Genomic DNA, 25,077 nt, shown 5'->3' with positions numbered 1-25,077 from the left:
AGTGGAAACAAGCAAGAGTCACTAGGGACTCATTCATCTCAGTCACGGGTTATTTAGAGTGAAATCTGAAGAAGATGTAGATTACCTTGTTGACAGACTAACACACAGAATGGAATCAGTCATGTCTTTGTGACAGAAAGGCTCCACGTTGAGACAGAAGTCTGGCTGACCATGATGTTACTTTAGACAGCAATCAAATGTATTTCACATCACTGTTAATTTTCTATGCCAGGATGTCAAGATCTTTTGTCTCAACAGCTCACGGCCTGTATGCCGAGGCTATGGTTTCTGTAGTGTTAGAACCGACGCTAAGAGTGTGTGTCCTTGGCAAAGATGTCTGTGTCTCAAGAGGCAAGACTGTCAAGCATTTTTTTTTGCAGTGCAATGTTCAACTGAAGAGGCTTAAAGAGACAGATCTTTGTCTTAAGGAAAGTCCAGACATCACTGAAGCAGGAAGCCTTTTAATAAGACATATGTGAAGGATGCTATCTAACAAGAGTATGGATGTTTAGAAACTTGTCTATTTTGGAAATTAAGAAGGGGAAGGAAAGTCAGCTTGGTGTCAAACTCAATACAAATTGCTGGTGTTTATCTGTGCTTTAAAGTGATAGCACTCATGAAATTGTCATTCTTTCCCATGACTTGCTGGTTGATGACAAAGCTACCATTTCTTAATGAAACTGGTTGTGCAGGAGACAGGGTCTTACAGCATTTGGACATAATAGTTTAGAGTAGAAAGTGCAGAGGAACAATAGCTGGAGATGGAGGTGGAGATTTGACAGGACCCAGTACTTAAATGAGAGGTTTAACAAGAGGTCAGGCTACTACCGCAGTTGTTAGATGTAAGGAGAACTTATTTGAAGGACTGAAAAAATCTGAGTAGAGTGAGTAAGCTATAAACATTGGAATGTTTACAGCATGTATATTTTGGAATTATGATTTTCTCTGGATATATGGCCAGGAGTGGGATTGACTGAACAAGAACAAAAATGGTAGCTCTATTTTGAGTTTCTTAAGAAACCTCCACACTGTTCTCCATAGTGGCTGCACCAATTTATATTCCCACCAACAGTGTAAGAGAATTCTCTTTTCTCCACACCCTAACATTTATTGTTTGTAGATTTATTATGGTCATTCTGACTAGTGTGAGGTGAAACCTCATCGTAGTTTTTTTTATAGCACTATTTATTAATAGCCAGGACATGGAAAGCAACCTAAATGTCCACTGAACAGAGGAATGGATAATGAAAATGTGGCCTATATATAGAATGAAATATTATTCAGCCATAAGAAGGAATGAAATTGTGTGATTTGTAGAGACCTGGATGGACCTCAAGACTGTCCTACAGAGCGAAGTAAGTCAGAAAGAGAACAAACAAATATTGTATATTAGTGCATACACGTGGAATCTAGAAAAATGGTACAGATGAACCTATTTGCAAAGCAGAAAGAGACACACAGGCATAGAGGACAAATGTACAGATACCAAGGGGGGATAAGAGCGTGGGATGAATTGGGAGGCTGGGTTTGACATATATACACAAGTATGTATGAAACAGATAACTAATGAGAACCTAAAAATAAAAGAAATAAGCAAACTAGAGAAATACAACTTCTCTACAAATGAAAAATCTGTTACTTTCAAACATAAAACCGAAGTTACAGTCAAATTCCTCTCTTTCAAAACTTTGTCTGGCCATTCCAGTAATCTAGAACAGGTGCTGGAAAACTAGAGCACCTATACGGAAAATCCAGCCTACCCCCTGTTTTTATAAATCAGGTTTCATTGGAATGACCACACCCATCCATTTATGTGTCTATGGTTACTTTCAAATTACAGTGGAAGAGCTGAGTTGCTACAGAGATCATATAATCCACAAAGCCAAAAATGTTTACTGTGGTTCTTCACACACACAAGTTTGCTGACAGCTGATATAGACTACCAAAAATAAATTTAGTACTAGTGAAAAGGCTTTAGGAAGATTCTATATTGCAAGGGAAAAAGCTGTTATGAAGTGCTCTCTATTCCATGGATGTACAGGAAACACCCTTTCATCCACACTCAAACAAGTTCCATGAAGTAAATCAGGATACAGCGAGGTGGGGACCCACACATGGTACCATTTAGTAGGATTTGGCAGAGGGCTGAAGAAACAGAAAATGTACTGAATTGCAACAGTCTGGGGGCATTTAACATAGGGATACATGTACCATCGCTTAATAAACTTAGGTGCACTGTTTTTATTGTTTTTCAGTCACTAAGTCATGTCTGACTCTTTGCGATCCCATGAAATGTAGCACACCAGGCTTCCCTGTTCTTCACCACCTCCTGGAGTTTGCTCAAATTCACGTCCATTGAATCAGAGATGCCATCCAACAATCTTGTCCTCTGTCACTCCCTTCTTCTCTTGCCCTCAATCTTTCCCAGCCTCAGAGTCTTTTCCAGTGAGTTGGCTCTCCACATCAGGTGGCCAAAGTATTGGAGTTTCAGCTTCAGCATCAGTCCTTTAAACTAATATTCAGGGTTGATTTTTTTGGGGATTGGCTGGTTTGATCTCCTTACTATCCAAGGGACTCTCAAGAGTCCTCTCCAGCTCCACCACAGTTTGAAAGCATCGGTTCTTCAGTGCTCAGCCTTCTTTATGGTCCAACTCTAACATCCATAGGTGACTACTGGAAAAAGCATAACTGACTACACGGACCTTTCTCAGCAAAGCATACTGCTTGCACATTCTATATTAGATTTTCCTCTCCCAGTGCTTGCTCTCAGCATTCACTGTTCAGACTTTGCAAAAGTTTTATTCTTCTGCTCTAACCTATTCAAATGCTCTCATCACAGGAGTCTGCCCGGCAGAACTGCGTGTCTTGTTCATCAGCACACACGTGAATATTCACTATGGGCAAGAGATTTTGCTAGATTCTGAAGGGGACTCAGGGCTGGGTAAGGGAATTTTTGCCCACAGAGTACATCACATATTAGGGAGGAAAGATAATATACGTATGTAGTTGACCCTTGAACAACATGGGTTTAAGCTTTGTGGGTCCACTTACATGTGGTTATTTTTCAATAAATAATACAGTCAGCATTCCATATCTCTGGGTTCCACATCCAAGGATACGGAGGGCCAACTATGGAGTAGGAACACCTGAGGATTTTGGTATCAGTGGCAGGTTCTGAAGCCAATCCCCCACAGATACAGAGGGATGGCCATGGAATGATGACAGTATAAATAAAGTATTAGTTGATGCAAAAAAAAAAAGTGATCACTGTTGCATAAATTGAGAGAGTGGAATTTGAACCAGATCTTGAAAGAAATGAGAAAAGAGTGGAAAAAGCACTGCAGGAAGTTAGCGATGGACAATTGCTTTCCGAGACCCTCTGGGGTGTTCCTCACAAGGTAAGTTCCAGGGTACGAGGCTGTATCTGGGGCTTTTTATCATCACTCCACATTCCATCTGTGCCTTCCACAACATCTCTCACAAATAAACTCTCCTTTGATTTTGGGGGCATGCTATTCCTAATACCCTGAATATTCATTGGAAGAACTGATGCTGAAGCTAAAGCTTCAACACTTTGGCCACCTGATTCGAAGAGCTGACTCATTGGAAAAGATCCTAAGGTTGGGCAAGATTGAGGGAAGGAGAAGGGGGTGACAGAGGATGAGATGGTTGGATGGCATCACTGACTCAATGGACATGAGTTTGAGCAAACTCTGGGAGATGGTAAAGGACAGGAAAGGCTGGTGTGCTGCAGTCCATGGGGTCCCAAAGAGTTGGACACAACTCAGCAACTGAACAACAACAATTCCTAATACCCAGTAAAGTTTTCTGTCCTCTCTTGCTTAGCCCAATTCTCTTTATTATTTGAGGTCCAGCTTCTCCGTGGGGCCTCACAGGGGGCTCTGTTCCATGGGGCTTGGTCCCACATGCTCTTGCAATGCAGGACTCCCATGCAGCACACAACAAACACAGCTTACAGCCAAGTTCTGCAGGACCAAAGCTGATCCATCCTCAGTAGGACAAGCATACCAGTCACAGGCTTGGGTGTTAAACTGCTGTAGAGTATGCCTCAACACTTATCCTCAAGTTATCGACTTACTCCACTGTGGATTAGTCATACACAGCTTACAGCCTAGCCCTGGTCTGTGGCTCACACTTACTTACTTACTCACTCATTTATTTCACAGTATCAGTCTCAGTTGTGGCACACAGGATCTTTGATCTTCATCGAGGCATGCAGATCTTTAGCTATGGCATGAAAACTCTTAGTTGCAGCTTGTGGGATCTAGTTCCCCAACCAGGGATCAAACCTGGACCCCCTGTATTGAGAGGGTGGAGTCTTAGCCATTGAACCACTGGGAAAGTCCCATGCAGTTGACACTTTAAATAGTGCTGCTCTGGCCTAACTTCATCTGTTTTCACAAATCTTTAAAGCACTTATCTTTTTAGGAACTGAAAACTGGTGGGATGTAGGTCAAACTTTAATTTGACACGCAAAAATGAAGAGGAATATACTTCTTTGAAAAATCGATAGTTGTGGCATCATTGTCCCATATTCTGAAATGACAATAGTTGGCTGGAGCTGAGCAGAGTTACCTCCTGAGATGTGCCACAAACTCCCCAGCCCTCCAAAGTCCCATCACACTCCTGACTGTTCCCAGGACAGCATACTTCTCTGTTTTGTGCTTGCCTGAGCCCTACAGGCATTTGTGTTGGCCACACTGGTCTATGATGTGCATTTTCCCACTTTAATTATATTAGTATATGCCCTAATTGCTTGCTATGTGTTTGTCTTGTATTCACATCAAGATGCAAATTTCTGGAGGGGGAGAGACTGTGCCCCTTATCTCTTCTCAGTCTCTCTCAGTAGACAGCACAGTGCTATGTGCACAACAAGCTCATGCTTAATAAATACTTTTAGAAAAACAGAATAAACACAGATCTATTCTGTCTAGGTTATAATCTACAGCACAAATCTGAAATCAAATATGCAAGGCAATTTGCATTCTCTTATGGAGGAAAGGCATCTACATATTCTTTGACACTTTCTCTCAATGAGAGGTGGCATCTATTTCCCTTTTTTTGAATCTGGGTTGGCCTCTGTCTGCTTTGAACAGTGGAGAATGGGATCATGATGCTATGCCAGGTCTAGGACTGGCCTGTAAGAAGCGGGCAGCTTGGTCTGTTAAATCTCACCACACTATAGGAAAGACCACATGGAGAAGACTTGAGAATCTGTGGAAATAGGAAAGCTGAACCCAGTCTTCCAGCCATCCCTGCAAAGCACCAGGTACACAAGTAAATCTGTGTTCGACCAACCCTGCCACCAGCTGAATGCCACATAGGAACCACATTCAATGCCATGTGAGGTCGAAAAGCAGCCTAGCTGAGCCCTGCCCCAGTTCCCAACACTCAAGTGTGTAAGATATAACGAAACGGTAGTTGTTTTATTATAAACCACTAAGTTTTGGGTAAGTTTGTTACATAGCACTGGAGAAATGAAACAGAATCATCCTGATTTCTACTATTTATCTGGTAGCATTCTTATAATCAGAATTCTAGTCCTCATCTGGTGACAGTAATGGCATATATTAAAAGTGATCATGCTTGTCTGGCCCTCTGAGTAAATGGCTGAGGCTACTCATCGCTGGAGGGACTGGCCTGGGAGTTCTGCTGTTGAGAGAATCGGGGTCTTGTGATGCACACACCACTCTGAGTGAGTACTTGGGTTACGTATAATTCCACCATCACATCCTTCAGCAATGGACATGGTGAATAATATCTTCTTCTCTACAGCAATTCTGCTGGGCTATTAATTTTTTATTTTATATTTTAGAAAGCTGCCTATCCATTGTTTTGATCTACATGAATAATCTGACCATGGTTCTGTATTTTATGGCGTTATCTAATAGTCTAACAGTCTATGACTATCAGGTTGTGGAATATGAGATTTGATAGCCTCTAAGAAATGTTTCCTTTCAATTGCCAGATCCCTGAAATCTAAAGGTCCTTAAGAGGTGTACATTTAAAAGAAAATCTTACGTCCTTCCCAAGAGTCTGTTTTTAGTTCATCACTACATTTTTCTTCTCCCATTCTCATCATGCTGTAAAATCAGTTTCTCAAAGAACTGTTCACAGCTATTCTCATGGGTTTCCCAATTTCCTGTTGCATACCTTGGGAACCAATCGGCCATAATCATGATTCAAGCACAGAGAGACAAGATCTAAGCTTGGTGGAGGTTGCAAAGGTAATGGAAACAGTTAATTCATCCATTCCTGGTAATTTATACCCACAAAACAAACAAACAAACAGATCAAAGTCTTCCCAAAGAACACCTTTTCCATATTTTGATGTGGTCACTTTACAATTATGTAAATAGAGATTATGCAAATACGCAAAACTTGTTCTTATGACAAGGGTTTAAAAAGCAGGAGGGACATAGTGTACACAGTGAAAAGATGACACATTGTTGACTATGATGATATAAAGGCCTCTGGAATTATCTGCATATGATATCCTACAAAAACCCCCAACCAAGCAGGAAAACTTCCTGAAGTTAAACTGAGGGCAAAGAAGTGCTCATTAGAAATTAGAAAGTCACAGTGAAAAGAAATAAATGAAGAAAATATGTTTTGCAGCATTATTTACTATAGCCAGGACATGGAAGCAAATTTTATGTCCACTGACAGGTGAATAGATAAAGAAGATGTGATATGTCTATACAATGGACTATTGTTCAGCCACAAAAAGGAATGAAACCTAGAGATGTGGGTGGGTCTAGAGACATCATAAAGGGTGAAGTAAGTGAGAAACAGAAAAATATATGTATATTAATGCATACATGTGAAATCTAGAAAAAAAGCATAGACGATATTATTTACAAAACTGAAATAGAGACAAAGATATAGAGAATAAATGGTAGGACACCAAGGGAGGAAAGTGGGGGGTGGGAGGAACTGGAGACTGGGATTGACGTATATACACTATTCATAATGCTATGTATAAAACGGATAACTACTGAGAACATACTGAATAGTTCAGGGAACTCTACTCAGCACTGTGTAGTGATCTAGTTCAGTTCAGTTCAGTTCAGTCGCTCAGTCGTGTCCGACTCTTTGCGACCCCATGAATCGCAGCACGCCAGGCCTCCCTGTCCATCACCAACTCCCGGAGTTCACTCAGACTCACATCCATTGAGTCCGTGATGCCATCCAGCCATCTCATTCTCTGTCATCCCCTTCTCCTCCTGCCCCCAATCCCTCCCAGCATCAGAGTCTTTTCCAATGAGTCAACTCTTCCCATGAGGTGGCCAAAGTACTGGAGTTTCAGCTTCAGTGCCATTCCTTCCAAAGAAATCCCAGGGCTGATCTCCTTCAGAATGGACTGGTTGGATCTCCTTGCAGTCCAAGGGACTCTCGAGTCTTCTCCAACACCACAGTTCAAAAGCATCAATTCTTCGGCACTCAGCCTTCTTCACAGTCCAACTCTCACATCCATACATGGCTACTGGAAAAACCATAACCTTGACTAGACTGACCTTAGTTGGCAAAGTATCTAAATGAGAAGGAAATCCAAAAAAGAGGGAATATGTATACATACAGCTGATTCACTTTGCTGTGCAGCAGAAACTGACACAACAGTGGTAAAGCAACTGTACTCCCATAAAATTTAATTTTAAAGAAACAAAATATTTTTGTCTCCCTTACTATGTGTTTATGGTCTGGCTTATGCAGTAACATCAATTCAAATCTATATTAACTAAAACAATCTCTGCCCACAAGTGGGTCACAATCTGGCAAGGAGGGAGGTAGAAAGGGAAGCTATTAATAACTATATTCCAGTGGGAGACATGCCATGTGAGTGGCATAGAAAACATAAAGAATAATTAATTACATCCAAGGAGTGGGAAGAGGCTCTAAGTTGAATCTGCACTATGAGTAGGGTATCTCCTTGCATAGCTAGAGGACCAGCACTGCTGGAAGAGTTTTGCTTTAGCTAAGGTGTGGAAGAAACAAGGAACTCTTGTTTCCAGAAGGGCAAGATGTGAAAACAATATCAGATATGGCTGAGTCATAGGATGAGTTAATTGAGTTGGAGGAGGCTTGCAACCTCATCTAATGTTTGGAGCCGGATCATGAAGAGACATGTATGCTCAGCTAATGTGTTTAGATTTTATCATGTAGGTGATGAGTGGTTAGGAACCTCTGTAAAGCAGAGACTGTGCCATGATCATATATATGGTTTAGAAACAGTGTTCTGTACTAGCACTGCTGACAAGGTAATCATGTATTTTTCACAGTTGCCCTTTTACATTTGTTGGAGGGATTATTTGGTTACAACTAATTAGAGAACTGCGGTGCTGGAGAAGACTCTTGAGAGTCCCTTGGACAGTAAGGAGGTCAAACCAGTCAATCTTGAAGAAAATCAGCCCTGAATACTCACTGGAAGGACTGATGCTGAAGCTGAAGCTCCAACACTTTGGCCACCTGATACGAAGAGCTGACTCATTGCAAAAGACCTTGATGATGGGAAAGACTGAAGGTAGGAGGAGAAGGGGACGACAGAAGATCAGATGGTCAGATGGCATCACCGACTGGATGGACATGAGTTTGAGTAAGCTCTGGGAGATAGTGAAGGACAGGGAAGCTTGGCATGCTGCAGTCCATGGGGTCACGAGTCAGACACAGCTTAGTGACTAAACAACAAAGTTAGAGAACAGAGGGCCATGCAGGCAAGGTCCATGCTTGCTTTTGCCCAGGACAGGCTCCCTAGCATCCAGCACAATGTCTGGTACATGGCAGAGGTTCAATGATGGCATTCTGGGGTAAAGATTCTTTTCAAGAATCTGGGTGATTATTTTTAAAGTCTTTATTAAATTTGTTACAATATTCTTCTGTTTTATGGTTTTTTTTCTTGGTCACAGTACATATGGGATCCCAGCTCCCTGACCAGGGATTGAACTCACCAGTGTCCTGCACTGGAAAGTGACGTTTTAACCACTGGACTGCCAGGGAAGCCCCAATGATGACTTGTTGAATGAATCAAACTGCTGAGTATTAGCACAGGCCAAGTAAGAGATGACAAAGGCCTGAAGCAGAGCGCTACCAGTAACAATGGACAAGATAGGAGAGTTTTGACAGACATTTCAGAAATGAAAATCCTGAGTTACCTAAGAGATACAGCGGGAGAAAGAGTGGGTGTTCAATGGAGACAGCAAAGTTTCTAGAGTGGATGACTGAAGTAGAACAGTTATTAAAAAATAAGGGGGAAGAGGAATGGGCTTTTCTTTCTTTTTTTTTCTCTGAGAAGAGAAGATATTGAATTTGCCTCTCACTATGTATTTGAGAAGCATACAGGACATCCGGGTAGAGACATCACGGTGAGCAGGAGGCAGACACTCACAGTGGGAAAGACTGAGAAGCCATAGGGACTTCCTTGGTGGCCTAAGGAAGATTGGGTCACAATCTTCATCTAATGATTAAGTCTTGGGTCACAAAACTCTTCATCTAATGATTAAGAATCCACCTTCTACTTATACAACGTTGCAATTATCTTCCAGTTAAAACTTTTTCTAAAAGTCCATTAAAATATGAAAAAAACACATATCAGAAAACATGCTAGGCTATTTATATTACTACTTATCTTCACAATAATCTTGGAACTTAAATCCTGTCATCTCCATTTTATACACAAAGGTCACAAAAGAATCTGCCTTCTAGTGCAGGGGACTCAGGTTCAATCCCTGATCCAGGAACTAAGATCCCACATGCCACAGGGCAACTCAGCCTTTGCACCACAACTAAGACTCAGCCAAATAAATAAATATTTAGGAAAAAAAAGTCTCTGCAATTACTCAGGATGATTTTACACTCATCTAAAACTTATGAGAAAGTATATTTTTAAAAACGTATTTTTAAAGTGTAGAGAGCTTTAAAGAATAGTGCATGCCCAATAGAGCTGTGTGTGTGCTAAGTCGCTTTAGTAGTGTCTGACTCTGTGACCCCATGGACTGTAGGCCGCCAAGCTCCTCTGTCCATGGGATTCTCCAGGCAAGAATTCTGGAGTGGGCTGCATGCCCTCCTCCAGGGAATCTTCCTGACTCAGAGACTGAACCTGAGTCTCTTATATCTTCTGCACTGGCAGGCAGATCTTTACCACTAGCACCACCTGGGAAGTCCCTAACAGAGCCCATTCTTCTCTAAATCATGTCTGACTCTTTGCGACCCCATGGACTGCAGCCAGTCAGGCTCCTGTGTTCAGGCTTCCATGTCCTTCACTATCTCCTGGAGTTTGCTCAAATTCATGTCCAGAACCTAGTACTAATCAATTCAACATCATAAGTTTAATGTCTATGGGCCACTTGACTTGTTAAACTACAAATAAGTCCCCCTCTTTTGGGCAGCAGCCTTGTGCATGAGTTTGATAGCAGAGTAGTCTAGGCATGTCATTAATAGTAGAAAAGCCTCTCTTCCTATGTTTTCTACTGAAAGTCACATTTTCCACTGTAGACAGAATGAGATATTACTATGAAGATTAAAAGACGCTTACTCCTTGGAAGGAAAGTTATCACCAACCTAGACAGCATATTAAAAAGCAGACACATTATTTTGCCAACAAAGGTCTGTCTAGTCAAGGTTATGGTTTTTCCAGTAGTCATGTATGGATGTGACAGTTGGACTACAAAGAAAGCTGAGCACCAAAGAATTGATGTTTGTGAACTGTGGTGTTGGAGAAGACTCTTGAGAGTCCCTTGAACTGCAAGGAGATCCAACCAGTCCATCCTAAAGGAGATCAATCCTGGGTGTTCATTGGGAGGACTGATGTTGAAGTTGAAACTCCAATACTTTGGCCACCTGATGTGAAGAGCTGACTCATTTGAAAAGACCCTGATGCTGGGAAAGATTGAAGGTGGGAGGAGAAAGGAACGACAGAGGATGAGATGGTTGGATGGCATCACCAACTCAATGGACATGAGTAAGCTCCAGGAGTTGGCAATGGACAGGGAGGCTTGGCATGCTGCAGTCCATGGGGTTGCAAAGAGTTGGACACGATTGAGTGACTGAACTGAACTGATGAAGATTAAGGTTGCTAGTAATAAAACTCATGCTCATATAAATGGATTCTTTTGACAGGCTCTGGAATCTTGTCTTTTATCAGAAAGTCAGACACATCTTTTATTTTAACATACCCTTGCTTCTAAAGTTGCCACTTTCTTCTTCAGCCAACATCCAGGACTTCAGCCCCGCATCCCAGGCCCATGGCTTCAGTGGCTAATTCAAGGATGGGTGAGTCACTTTCCTGCTACTTCCCATAGCTCCTGGATTTCCCCTAGAAGACACCAACCCACTGAGTCTCCAAAAGCTGAAAACATCTCAGGATTTTGACTTTGGGTCAGTTCTAAGTTTCCGTCAGAGTATGACGGAGATGAACAGATAAGGGTTCTCAGTTCAGATGACTGACTTCAAGATTTCTAACACCAGACAGTCTGGCAACTCTGTCCTGACACGGAGGTAGATTTGCTTCTGTCCCCAAAATGAATCTTAAGCGTGGATTCCTTGTGGGATGGAAAAGTTGAGTCTCTGAGAACAATCAATAGGGCTATATCTTTTGCCCATCTCAAGTTCTTTGATGTGATATAAAAGCAATAATGTGCCTGGGAATGAACTCATAAACAGTTATTCATTTTATAGCATAATAAAAGTACGGCAAGATTGAATTGGGATTTAGGCAAAGAATTGGGTTGGCAGTAAGGAGATCTGATTTTTCTTGCCAACTTGCTCACTGTATCATCATTAGTAAATCAGCAGGTGGCTCCTGACCTCAGTTTTTCCACTAGTGAAACATGAATAGGATTGGCACAGTACAGTAGATAAACATAGAGTGATAATTATTGCAATATACAGTGAAAGCTTACTATGTGTTAGGCTCTTGTCTTGAATTTAGGTAAGAGCAATGAACAGAACAGAGAAAAAGAATGTTTGCATTCATAGAACTCATAGTCTAGTGAGGGGAAAGACAATAGACAATACAGGTAATAAGTGAATTATTTTGTATGCTGGAAATTGATAGGTGCTATAGGAAAGGGCCTCTCTGGTGGCTCAGTGGCAAAGAATCAGCTTTCAATGCAGGAGATATGGGTTTGATCCTTGGCCTGGGGAGATTCCCTAGAGAAAGAAATGGCAACCCACTTCAGTATTTCTGCCTGGGAAATCCCATGGACAGAGGAGCCGGGCAGGCTTCAGTCCATGGTGTCGCACAGTCAGACATGACTTAGGGACTAAACAACAACAACAATGTATTAAAGAAAAAAAAAAAAAGAGTGGCTAAAGGTGTATTTGGAGCCACAGAGTGGATGGAAGTGTTGCAGGCTCTGGAGAAGTCTGGATTCTAGCTTTGGCTAGTGAATCCCTCAAATTCATAACAAGTATATTATAATATGCTCAGGTCATAGGTTGTCATGATGATTCAATGAAGTAAGGGAAGAAAAAGTTCTTGCATCCAAGTGTTACTATTATTTTGCTTAATTTCTAATCTCAAATACTTTGACTCCAGAATTGAGATTCTCAGATAACAAATTGCTATAAAGAGCAATATTTTAAAATTACAAAGAAAACCAAGGCTATAGTTTAGCCCAGGTGGTTTGCTTCATGATATGGCCAATTATGGAAATAAAAGTGATGCTTGCTAAAACAGGAGTATATCTGAGGTTCACACAGGACAGACATCTGCAGGCTACAGTTTAGTTTCAAGAGTAAAAACAAAGCAAAGCAAAACAAAAACATAAAAAGGATTTATCCATTTTAAAACAAGGCTTTTACATTTTATAACAGGTTTCACAAGCCTCCGGAGGCTGGCTCTTTGGAGAATGACACACCTGAACAGTAATCAGAAGAGGTAAAATCACCTCCTCTGGGCATTGACGTGAACAGATTTCAGTTTTCCTTTGTCATGCCAGGAAGAGAGTGCTTCTGGCAGAGGTGTGAATTTCGGTGCCTCACTGGCAGAACTGCTGACCTCTGTGGGAAATCTTTCAGTCCTCTGATGTTACTTATTGTTGAGCAAACAGTATTTTGGGTTTCTATTGGTTTCCATCCATTTTTATTCAATGACATTATCCTTGCTCACCTATTAACAGATATTTCTCAACTGAGATTTGTTGAAAGGGCAGAGGATGGGAGAAAGCATCTATTGGAATAACCAAAAGATATTGTTGCTTCCCTCCTGCCCTTTGCTTGTAGAGGTCATAAAATCATTCATGGGAGAAGACTTTTTATTAGGAAACAGTAAAAGTAGCTCTCCTTGATCTCCATCCTATATTAGGTAAATGATACATATCTTGAGGCTAATACTACCAAGAATCCAGTTCTCTTTTTCTCCCTCCCTGCCTCCCTCTCTCCTTCCTTCTCTCTCTCCATCCTTCCCCATATGTTAAATGTTTGTTATGTTCCAGGTGCTACGCAGGCACAGACATAAAACTTAAGAGCTTATAGCTCCAGGGAGAGAGCCCTCTGCCTCTGAACATGAGGCCGCCTTGGCCACAACTTAAAAGAAGGTCACTCCATTAACTTGACAGAGAACTTGGCCCGGCTCCCCAAGTGCCACCGGGGAAGTGGGGCTGCCAGGGCTCTCACGGCTGCCGGATGCCAGGGAAGATCCGGAAGCCATCGGGGAGCGAGTGGGCCTGGTGCCCTGCTGGGGGCAGCGGGATCATTAAGTTCACTAACTGCTTGCAGGGGAACAGGGTTAATGGGCCAGAACCTTCCTGGAGCTCAACTAAGTCCCCCCAAGAGCATGTTGAATGATGTAGGAAAGTTTATTTCAACTCTGCAAAACTTTGGGAAGGGACTCCTGAGAAGGAAGTCGGGCCCAGATGTGGAAAGATAGGATTAAACAGTCCCTGTCTTCAAAGAACTTCCAGTTCAAGTCATATACATCAAGTGACAAGTTCAGGGCAGGGGATCCAGTGCTTGACATCTAGCTCACTAAAACACTGAAGCATGTCTGTAAGAGGAGATGATAAACTGAAGTCAGAGAAATGACTTGGCTAAAGATGTAGTGAATCATAGCCTGTTTAGTCTAAAGAGTAACCGCAATCACATGTTCAGGCTTTCTCGGCACTGGGTCTCCAGGTACAGACTTGACTCAGCAGATTTCCGGGTCCCAGGATTTTATGTGTGCAGTAAGAAGACCGAAGAGTTCAGGCATAAGGAATGCTTACTCTGTGTCTGGTGCTGTCCAAAGTGCTGGTGTGTACCAAGTGTTTCATACTTATGTGTGTGTGTGAGTCACTTGGTTGTGTCCAACTTTGCAACTCCATGGACTGTAGCCCACTAGCCTCCGCCACCCATGGGATTCCCCAAGCAAGAATACTGGAGTGGGTTGCCATTCCCTTCTCTAGGGGACCTTTCCAACCCTGGGATTGAACCCAGGTCTCCTGCATTGCAGGCAGATTCTTTACTGTCTGAGCCACCAGGTTAGCCTTTATTATTTCATTTAAGCACTTTCCAGGCGGCACTAGTGGTAAAGAATTCACCTGTCAATGTAGGAGATGCAAGAGATGTGGGTTCAATTCCTGGGTTGGGAAGATTTCCCTGGAGAAGGAAATGGCAACTTGCTCCAATATTCTTGCCTGAAAAATTCCAAGGACAGAGGAGCTTGGTGGGCTATAGTCCATGGGGTTGCAAAGAGTTGGACTGAGCATGCATACATATTACATATCTCATTTAATTCTCACAAACCATCTGTACAGGAGGCACCATCATTGTCCTCATTTAACACTTGAGGAAACCAAGGAATAAGGAATTTATAGAAGAATTCATATGCTCAAGAACTTGATGAATCAAGATTCCAGTCTTCTCTACCTGATGACTGTGCTCTTCTTAATACACTGCTGCCTGGGACAAGCTCTTTCCCTTTTGGGCATAGTGATGATTGATAGCAAGTAAATATTTCAGCAATGGAAATTCTAGAATATGGATAAATAATTATGGGAGAAGATCTAAACCAAATGCATCAGAAGGATTCTGTCCTCATCAGAAAGCCAAGCAAGCCCTTTATTGAAAGCAGGCTGGCCCTTGTATATTTTTAAAAATCTTTACCTTGAAAAACCTTCTATCCATCCATCTACCCAAGAAACAAATATTCTTTTCGTTGCAATGGTGAATGGAATTGTTTCCTTAATTTCTTTTTCTACTTTCTCATTATTCGTGTATAGGAATGCAAGGGATTTCTGTGTGTTGATTTTATATCCTGCAACTTTACTATATTCATTGATTAGCTCTAGTAATTTTCTGGTGGAGTCTTTAGGGTTTTCCATGTAGAGGATCATGTCATCTGCAAACAGTGAGAGTTTTACTTCTTCTTTTCCAATTTGGATTCCTTTTATTTCTTTTTCTGCTCTGATTGCTGTGGCCAAAACTTCCAGAACTATGTTGAATAGTAGCGGTGAAAGTGGACACCCTTGTCTTGTTCCTGACTTTAGGGGAAATGCTTTCAATTTTTCACCATTGAGGATAATGTTTGCTGTGGGTTTGTCATAAATAGCTTTTATTATGTTGAGATATGTTCCTTCTATTCCTGCTTTCTGGAGAGTTTTTATCATAAATGGATGTTGAGTTTTGTCAAAGGCCTTCTCTGCATCTATTGAGATAATCATATGGTTTTTATTTTTCAATTTGTTAATGTGGTGAATTACATTGATTGATTTGCGGATATTGAAGAATCCTTGCATCCCTGGGATAAAGCCCACTTACCATTGCAACGAAAAGAATAAAATACTTAGGAATATATCTACCTAAAGAAACTAAAGACCTATATATAGAAAACTATAAAACACTGATCAAAGAAATCAAAGAGGACACTAATAGATGGAGAAATATACCATGTTCATGGATTGGAAGAATCAATATAGTGAAAATGAGTATACTACCCAAAGCAATTTACAAATTCAATGCAATCCCTATCAAGCTACCAGCCACATTTTTCACAGAACTAGAACAAATAATTTCAAGCTTTGTATGGAAATACAAAAAACCTCGAATAGCCAAAGCAATCTTGAGAAAGAAGAATGGAACTGGAGGAATCAACTTGCCTGACTTCAGGCTCTACTACAAAGCCACAGTCATCAAGACAGTATGGTACTGGCACAAAGACAGACATATAGATCAATGGAACAAAATAGAAAGCCCAGAGATAAATCCACACACATATGGACACCTTATCTTTGACAAAGGAGGCAAGAATATACAATGGAGTAAAGACAATCTCTTTAACAAGTGGTGCTGGGAAAACTGGTCAACCACTTGTAAAAGAATGAAACTAGATCACTTTCTAACACCGCACACAAAAATAAACTCAAAATGGATTAAAGATCTAAATGTAAGATCAGAAACTATAAAACTCCTAGAGGAGAACATAGGCAAAACACTCTCAGACATAAATCACAGCAGGATCCTCTATGATCCACCTCCCAGAATGCTGGAAATAAAAGCAAAAATAAACAAATGGGATCTAATTAAAATTAAAAGCTTCTGCGCAACAAAGGAAAATATAAGCAAGGTGAAAAGACAGCCATCTGAATGGGAGAAAATAATAGCAAATGAAGCAACTGACAAACAACTAATCTCAAAAATATACAAGCAACTTATGCAGCTCAACTCCAGAAAAATAAACGACCCAATCAAAAAATGGGCCAAAGAACTAAATAGACATTTCTCCAAAGAAGACATACGGATGGCTAACAAACACATGAAAAGATGCTCAACATCACTCATTATTAGAGAAATGCAAATCAAAACCACAATGAGGTACCACTTCACACCAGTCAGAATGGCTGCGATCCAAAAATCTGCAAGCAATAAATGCTGGAGAGGGTGTGGAGAAAAGGGAACCCTCCTACACTGTTGGTGGGAATGCAAACTAGTACAGCCACTATGGAGAACAGTGTGGAGATTCCTTAAAAAATTGCAAATAGAACTACCTTATGACCCAGCAATCCCACTTCTGGGCATACACACCGAGGAAACCAGAATTGAAAGAGACACATGTACCCCAATGTTCATTGCAGCACTGTTTATAATAGCCAGGACATGGAAACAACCTAGATGTCCATCAGCAGATGAATGGATAAGAAAGCTGTGGTACATATACACAATGGAGTATTACTCAGCCGTTAAAAAGAATTCATTTGAATCAGTTCTGATGAGATGGATGAAACTGGAGCCGATTATACAGAGTGAAGTAAGCCAGAAAGAAAAACACCAATACAGTATACTAACACATATATATGGAATTTAGGAAGATGGCAATGACGACCCTGTATGCAAGACAGGGAAAGAGACACAGATGTGTATAACGGACTTTTGGACTCAGAGGGAGAGGGAGAGGGTGGGATGATTTGGGAGAATGACATTCTAACATGTATACTATCATGTGAATTGAATCGCCAGTCGATGTCTGACGCAGGATGCAGCATGCTTGGGGCTGGTGCATGGGGATGACCCAGAAAGATGTTCTGGGGAGGGAGGTGGGAGGGGGGTTCATGTTTGGGAATGCATGTAAGAATTAAAGATTTTAAAATTTAAAAAATAAAAAAATAAAAATTAAAAAAAAAAAAAATAAAAAAAAAAAGAAAACAAAACAAAAAAAAAAAGAAACAAATATTTTAGGAGGATCTATTCTATGCTTTGTACTGTGTAAGTTGCTGGGGATATAAAGTTAAGTTTATATATAGTCCTTGCCCTCAGGCAGGTCATCACAGCGATGGAGGGAGAAGTCTCATAAAAAAGCAATTAGAATCCAGTGATATCCATGTTGTAATTGAGGTAGAAGCAACATGCTATGGCCAACTTCGGGAAGTCAAGAACTTTTAGAGGAGGTGACATGTAAGCTGAGGATAAGAGCTGCTTAAAGGAACATGACAGTTTTAAATATGTGCATGTGTAAAAATTGAGGAACAGTGAGCTGGTTAATGAATGGAATATTCCAGGAACAACTGGCAACTTTAGAAGCGGAGGACACTGAACCAGGAATAGGAAGAACTTGGGTTTTCCTCCTTCTTGGGGCACATATGAAGCCTGACACTGGGTAAGCCACTCTGCCTTTCTGAGACACTTCCTCATATATTAGACAGGAATATTAACACATAGTCTACCTCTAACTCATAGGGATGTGACTGAACAATTAAGAAGCTTAAGAAGAACATCTTATTGATATAATTATTGTGATGATAAATGAATTTATCTCCTCCAATCCCCAACTGTCCCTCATGCTACAAGCATAAGTCTCAACCTTAAGGGAAAGAAAGATGACCCATGACTCATAAATAAGACTTAAGAAACATGTATGTCTTGTACCAGGAAACGTCCAGATTGTTTTCTCCCTGAACTGTTTATGTGTTCCGAAAGTCTATATCATACCTTATCATTAACTAGGGCTCACTTTGGGTTTTACATTTGGCCTTTTCTTCCCCTCCTAATTTCACACTGGGTCTGTAGACCTGCCCTTCCTACTTCCCCAGGCACCATTTTCATTATTTTTGCTTCTATGGTGTTGACCAGGATGACTAAAAGAGTGAAAATCCACAACGAACTCTAGAAACTTAATGAGTTAACTCGGGGTGGGTTCTGAAGCTCAACTGAACATATCAGGATGAAAGCATTCAGAAAATAAACTCCCATACCCTCTCTCTGGCTTCCCCTTCATTACAGACGTTAGTTCATCTAGGGTTCCCCTATGGGAAGACCTCCCTGGAATAAGAGAATACGCACAGCTGCCCTCCTATGACCAGTAACGACTGTCATCTGAAGTTTCGAGCCAGAGCCCAATTATCTACATTCATTGCATCAGAGGCTTTGATTCCTACTAGTTATGGGGTACAGAAACACACTACTTCTCCTGGGATGAGGAGGAATATGAATCTTTCATATAGGAAAGGGGTTAAAAAAAGAGAACTGAGAGTAACTGGTCTGGAAAATAAGTGTTTTTGGTAGTTGCCTAGATATATCTGAAAAGCTGCTAAGGAGACAAAGGATGAGTAACAGGAGTTGGAGGGCAAGGAAGCTAATGGTGCCCTCTGTCTAATGAGGGCCTTTGTGGGCCAGATACTACACTAAGCACTTTACTTGAAATAATCATTCCATCCTCACAACAACTCTATGATACAGACACTATTCTTGTCACAGCTTTAGAGATGAAGAATAAAGAGGCTAAACAACTCACCCAGGGGACTGCAGCCAGTAAGTGATGGAAGAAGGATTCTAATCCCAGACAGAAGTATCAGACACATGGCTTCCTGGACCAGCTACATGTAAGGATCATTCAAACAACTGGTTCCTAAACAACCCAGAGGAATCAGAATTTCTGGAGATGCCATCAGGGACTACATAGCTTCCTAAAAGTGTCCATGGCACTTCTGAGTACAGCCAGGTTTGAGCACCTCTGGAAGACACACGCTCTGTATGACCTGGAGGGATAGATACCAATTCTGGGATAGTGCAAGGAGCCAGGTTTCGGCTCAGTGAAAGGCAGGAGTTTCTAACAGGGATGACCTGGAGATGGCAGAGGCCACATTGGCAGTGAGTGTGCTTCCTCCATAGTGGGGCTAGTTGATCACTCAGCACAATATAAATATGGGGATTCTTAAGTCTTTCCCAATCAGTCATTCAACTGATATTCAGTGAACATAAACTACGATACTCCCTTGGTATCTGTGTGCGATTGGTTTCAGAACCCCTGCAGATACCAAAATCCATGGATGCTCGAGTCCCTTAGGTAAAATGGTGTAGAGTACTCAGCCCTTCATAACTACAGGTGTGTGAATTCACAGATGCGGGACCTGTGGATATGGAGGGCTTACTGTCTATGTTGCCTGTTGTGCCAGGCACATCATTCCACTAGTGAAAACTGAAGGCAATCTATTGGTAGGTTTCTACCTGCCTCTCTGGCCATTGGTAGCTGATAGATTTTTAAAATCTGAAATAGCTGGGAGAAGGTGCTCCTGCACTATAGTTCAGAATACACTAAGGAGATGTCTTCTTACCTAAGTCTTTTCACTTGTTGACCCATTTATTTGCTTAGCAACAACTTATTGATTGGACACTTATTGATGACTACTTACCCACCCAAATTTATGTTCTCCCTTCCAGGAGTAGCTGCCTAGCCAGGGATTATGTGTCCTAGCACTCCTTGCAATTAGGTGTGGCTAGGTGACTAAGTTCTTGCCAATAGACCATGAACAACAATGATGTACACAGCTCTAGACCAGGTCCATAAAAGCGTCCTGTGAGGCATTCCTTCGTGCTTTTTCCTTCTGGCTGGATTGAACAGAGAAAACCTGCAGGGAGTCTTTAAAAACCACTTATTGATGATGGCAGAACCTCTGCTGGTCTGGGTTATTGAATGACTGCATGGATGAGGGCCATCCTATGTACCTGACAAACCTGCCTAGGATCATTATTCATGCAAGAATAAAAGTCTGTGGTGTTGGAAGTTTCAGTCATTTCTTTGGTTGACGTGTTATGGCAATTAGCCTACCCTTGTACAGGTCTGTGAACAAGACAATCTTGGTCTGTATCTCAGAATTTGCAGCTCTGTTTGGGGAGACAAGTTACAATCAAGGTGTGACAAGGCAAGCTCCCCATAGTAGCACATAACAAGGGCATCTAAATCATCACCCTGAGGGATCAAAGAAATGCCACCCAGTTTGACTTGTTGTTTAGTTGCTAAGTTGTGTCTGACTATTGCAACCCCATGGACTGTAGCCCACTAGGCTCCTCTGTCCATGGGATTTCCCTGGCAAGAATACTGGAGTGGGCTGCCATTTCCTTCTTCAGGGGATCTTCACAACCCAGGGATTGAACCCATGTCTCCTGCATTGACAGGTGGATTCTTTACCCCTGAGCCATCAGGGAAGTCCATCCAAGCTGAGACCTAGAGGGTGAACCAGAGTTCATCAGAACAGGAAGGAGGAAGGATGGTCCCATCAGAGCAAAGTTGGGGCAAGAAAGAGCATGAGGTGTTTGAAGAAATGGGACAGGTTGAGTAGGGCTGGAGAGTGTCAGAGGACAAAGTTGGGGAGTGGAAAGTTGCTGGAGAATTCAGGTCGTCTGGTGGAAGAAGAGTGTTGTGTCCCTTTCTGTATACTGGGCTCAGAGGTCCCCATTTCATGGGAAGGGTACCTTCTAAGACACTGTGCTGTAGAGTTCCCCTTTCTCATTTCTGCTTAGCAAGGAAGCCCAAAGCGTGCGTTTGCTTGAGTGCATGTACACACGTGTGCATGCACGTTGGGGTGAGAAGGAGAGACAAAGGGAAAGAAGATGAATTTAGTCGATTTAGTCATTTTTGAACTGAGTCATATCAGAGCTCCAAGACAGGGGAGGGTGTTGCCTCTCAGGGTGTCACCAGCCCATGCTGGATGAAGGCCACCGCACCAGGAGATTTGTGCAGTGGGATCACCAGCTCTGGCAGGCTTAACAGAAATGAAGAGTACCAGCCCAATTCCAGTTTAAACAGACAATACTGAAACCCTGCCAGGAAGAATCTGAGCAATATTTTGCAAACTTTAATAATGGCTCAGAGAAACCGATCAGAGCATTTGGCTTGGCCGTGCATTATTGCTTAGCAGGACTCGTGTAATAGCAGAGAGGAATAAATCTATTTTTTTTCCCCCATTTGCAGAGAATAATATTTTTCTTCCTCCCAAACTGAGAGGAATTCGGTCAAGCCTAAATGTATTTGTTTTGTTCCTTATTTCAACTTCTCTATATATCACCCACAGGGTTTTGGCATCCACTATTAAGGTAGTCGGTTTACTGCCTGCAATATCTTCTCTTAATGGAAACTGTATTCTAGAAACCGGAACCTTCATTTGTAGCACTGTTGTCCCACTTGCCAGGTACTAGCCATGAGAATTAGTTAGAAGGTTTCTTGGGATATGCCGAGCGGTGGGAGAGCTGCATAATTATACTTTTTCTGGGATAAGAGAAATTGACAGTTTTCTGGATCCATGTAGTAGAAAGAGCATGGGATGGCTTTGGAATCTGAAATAAGGTCAAATCCCAGATCTGCAACTCACGAACTGGGTGACTTTGAAGAAGTTGTGTTAGAATTCTGGGCTTCAGTTTTCCCTCACCTGTAGAATGAAGATGTCCCAGAAAGACTGGGGGCAGGAGGAGAAGGGGGTGACAGAGGACGAGATGGTTGGATGGCATCACCGACTCAATGCACACGAGTCTAAGCAAACTCCAGGAGATAAAGAAGGGCTGGTGTGCTGCCATTCATGGGTCACAAAGAGTCCATGACTGAGTGACTCAACAACAGTTAGGCTTTCAGGAAAATTAGAAAAATTAGAGGAGGCAAAGTGTGTCAAATGCCTGGGATCCTACCTGTCTTTTGGGAGAATCCTATCAAATGGCACATCTCACCTCTTTTTCCCCCTCCAAAAGACATGAAGCCCTAGACTGAGCACAGAGGCTTGTTTCCAGGTTAGCAGATGAATAAAGAGAAAGGTGAGTTCATTAGTTAAGGACTTCCCCTAGGGAGAAGGGAATCTGAAGAGTCCAAAGGACAAGAGTGTGCTGTGTGCTGTGCTTAGTCAGTCAGTCATGTCCAACTCTTTGCAACCCCATGGACTGCAGCCTTCCAGGCTCCTCTATCCATGGGATTCTCCAGGCAAGAACACTGAAGTGGGTTGCCATGTCCTCCTCCAGGGGATCTTCCCAACCCAGGGACTGAACCCAGGTCTCCCGCATTGCAGGCAGATTCTTTACTGTCTGAGCTACCAGGGAAGCCCAAGAATACTGGAGTGGGTAGCCTATCCCTTCTCCAGGGGATCTTCCTGTCTAGTAATCGAATCGGGGTCTCCTGCATTGCAGGCAGATTTTTTACTGTCTGAGCCACCAGGGAAGGAGATCCAAGTAAATAAGAGCCTTCTAGAAAATAGCAACCTAGCGATTAATGGAACTGGGTCCCTCCCAGCACTGTTAGAATTTAGCCCAACTTCACGATAAATTCTGCCTCACTTTGTGAATAACATTAAAGAAAGATGGACAGAGACCTTTAAAAAAAAATCTTTAATACTTTACGAAGAAAACAGAACTAGGAAAAAATCGTGGGGGAGGAAGTCAGACAGAATTATTTTTCTTTAGGTGAGACTGGTGGTTCCCCAATTGTTTTGGGTGAGGTGTCTGTACATGAAAGGCATTCATGGAACATTCTTTCTCATTCATTAGTCTTTACTGGAATTCTATTTCCTTAAAAGTCTTTCCCAGACTACCCCTCAAAGGAAGCATTGTCTGTCTACTTTCTTACCTTACTTTTATTTGTCGTAACATTTATCATCCTCTGAAATTACACAAATTGATTTGGTTTTGTGTTCATAACTTGTCTCCTCTAGCGAAATGGACCTGTGATGGCAGGTTTTCTATCTCACTTGCTACAGTGCATGATGCCTGATACGGAAATATTTACTGAATGAAGCAATGACCAATGTAATACATATTGTATACAGGGACTGCTGCTTTTATTTTTAGAGGTTAGGAGGACAATTAAGTAAAGACGAAATTTAATTACTGCTGTAAAATAAGACATTAAAAATAGATCATTCCTCAGCAAATATAGCCCACTTTTTCTTGATTTATAAATACTTAAGAAGCAGAATTGATTTTTATCCACTTTTTCTACATCAGTATCCACAAAAAAATTCAATGTTTGGCCAATAAATCCCAAGTTATGTTTAGATAAATATGCTTAGGTTTTAGATTCATCTTATTTCTTAGCAGTCAGAAGGTATTATCCAAATAAGCGGTCATTTCTACCATCATTTCCCTTCAAATCTGCTCAACTGTCTCAGAAGTATAAACCTTACATTTTAGGGTCAGCAAGATGCCACTCTCAACCTATTAACAAGTAACATATGTGTTATAAACTCTTTAAAGAAATGTGATCATCATAAATCTACTTTATCACATGTGCCTTGCTGTCTGCAGGGTTTGCACATTTTGACAAAGGAAGAATCATTTCCCACGGGAAATCGTAAGTCTTACTACAAACTGAAAGGTATCTTAGCAGTGGCAATGATACAGCTTTATAAGACACTTTACACTTCAGAGTGACCTTTGTTTCATTCTCAGTTGTTGGGGTCATACTTGAAGAGTGGACAGGGAGGTGGGGAGCGTACAGATACAAGGACTATCCCGACCGGCAATTAGTGCTGTGACACTCCACCTGGGAAGCAGGCAAATAACCATGCAGGGCTCACAACTCGTCCGGGACTGTCTTCGTCCTCTATGGAATGTGCTGAATGCTCTAAGACAGTGGTCCCCAACCTTCCTGGCACCAGGGACCCATTCTGTGGAAGGCAATTTTTCCATGAACTAGGGATGGTGGGATGGTTTTGGCTTGATTGAAGCACATTGCATTTATTAAGCACTTTATTTCTATCATGGTGGCTCAGATGGGAAAGTGTCTCTTGCAATGTGGGAGACCAGAATACAATCCCTGGGTTGGGAAGATCCCCTGGAGAAGGAAATGGTAACCCATTCCAGTACTCTTGCCTGGAAAGTCCCATGGACAGAGGAGCCTTGTAGGCTACATTCCATAGGGTCTCAAAGAGTTGGACATGACTGAGCGACTTCACTTTTACTTTCTTTCACTTATTTCTATTATTATTACATCAGCCCCACCTGAGATCATTAGGCATCAGATTCTGTCTGCTCTAAGACATGCCTTCCTATATGTGCTCCAAAAAGGACCAAGAAGAGTTTGTGCTGGGAAGACGATGTAACAGGAACTACACACCACTGACTCTGGAGGAGGTGCTCTCCACTGTGAGCCACGTGACCTACTACAGACCAATCCCCTTCCAGCCCCTGCGAGCTTGCCAGCACTGGGACCTACTTTCCAGGGTTCCGGTGACAGGAAATAAGCTGAAGGTGCAGGTACTTAATGATATCCTCGATCAATGTTAGCAGTCCTGAAAAGCTGTTTGGTGATCACTTCATACCCTTAACCGATTCCTGTACAAATTCCTCACTGCAAGGAAATCTGTTTTATTAAAAAACTGGAGCAGAAAAGCCCCA

General features: G+C 41.8%; 1 protein-coding gene across 8 annotated transcripts in view; it reads right to left on the bottom strand.

Moving 5' to 3' along the window:
• SAMD12 (sterile alpha motif domain containing 12) overlaps positions 1–25,077 on the bottom strand; it is a 527,507-nt gene that overhangs the window by 104,041 nt on the left and 398,389 nt on the right. The window contains exon 5 of one of the 8 annotated variants that reach the window (XR_011259241.1): positions 11,190–11,329. The exons of the other annotated variants lie outside the window; for them this stretch is intronic. The gene's annotated coding sequence lies outside the window, so the exon portion shown is untranslated. The remainder of the gene's footprint in view (positions 1–11,189; positions 11,330–25,077) is intronic. 8 annotated transcript variants of the gene reach the window in all.

Source organism: Ovis canadensis, chromosome 9, assembly GCF_042477335.2.
Source record: "Ovis canadensis isolate MfBH-ARS-UI-01 breed Bighorn chromosome 9, ARS-UI_OviCan_v2, whole genome shotgun sequence".
Classification (NCBI taxonomy): domain Eukaryota; kingdom Metazoa; phylum Chordata; class Mammalia; order Artiodactyla; family Bovidae; genus Ovis; species Ovis canadensis.
The sequence above is the reverse complement of the archived record's forward strand: the minus strand, read 5'-3'. Positions and strand labels throughout refer to the sequence as shown.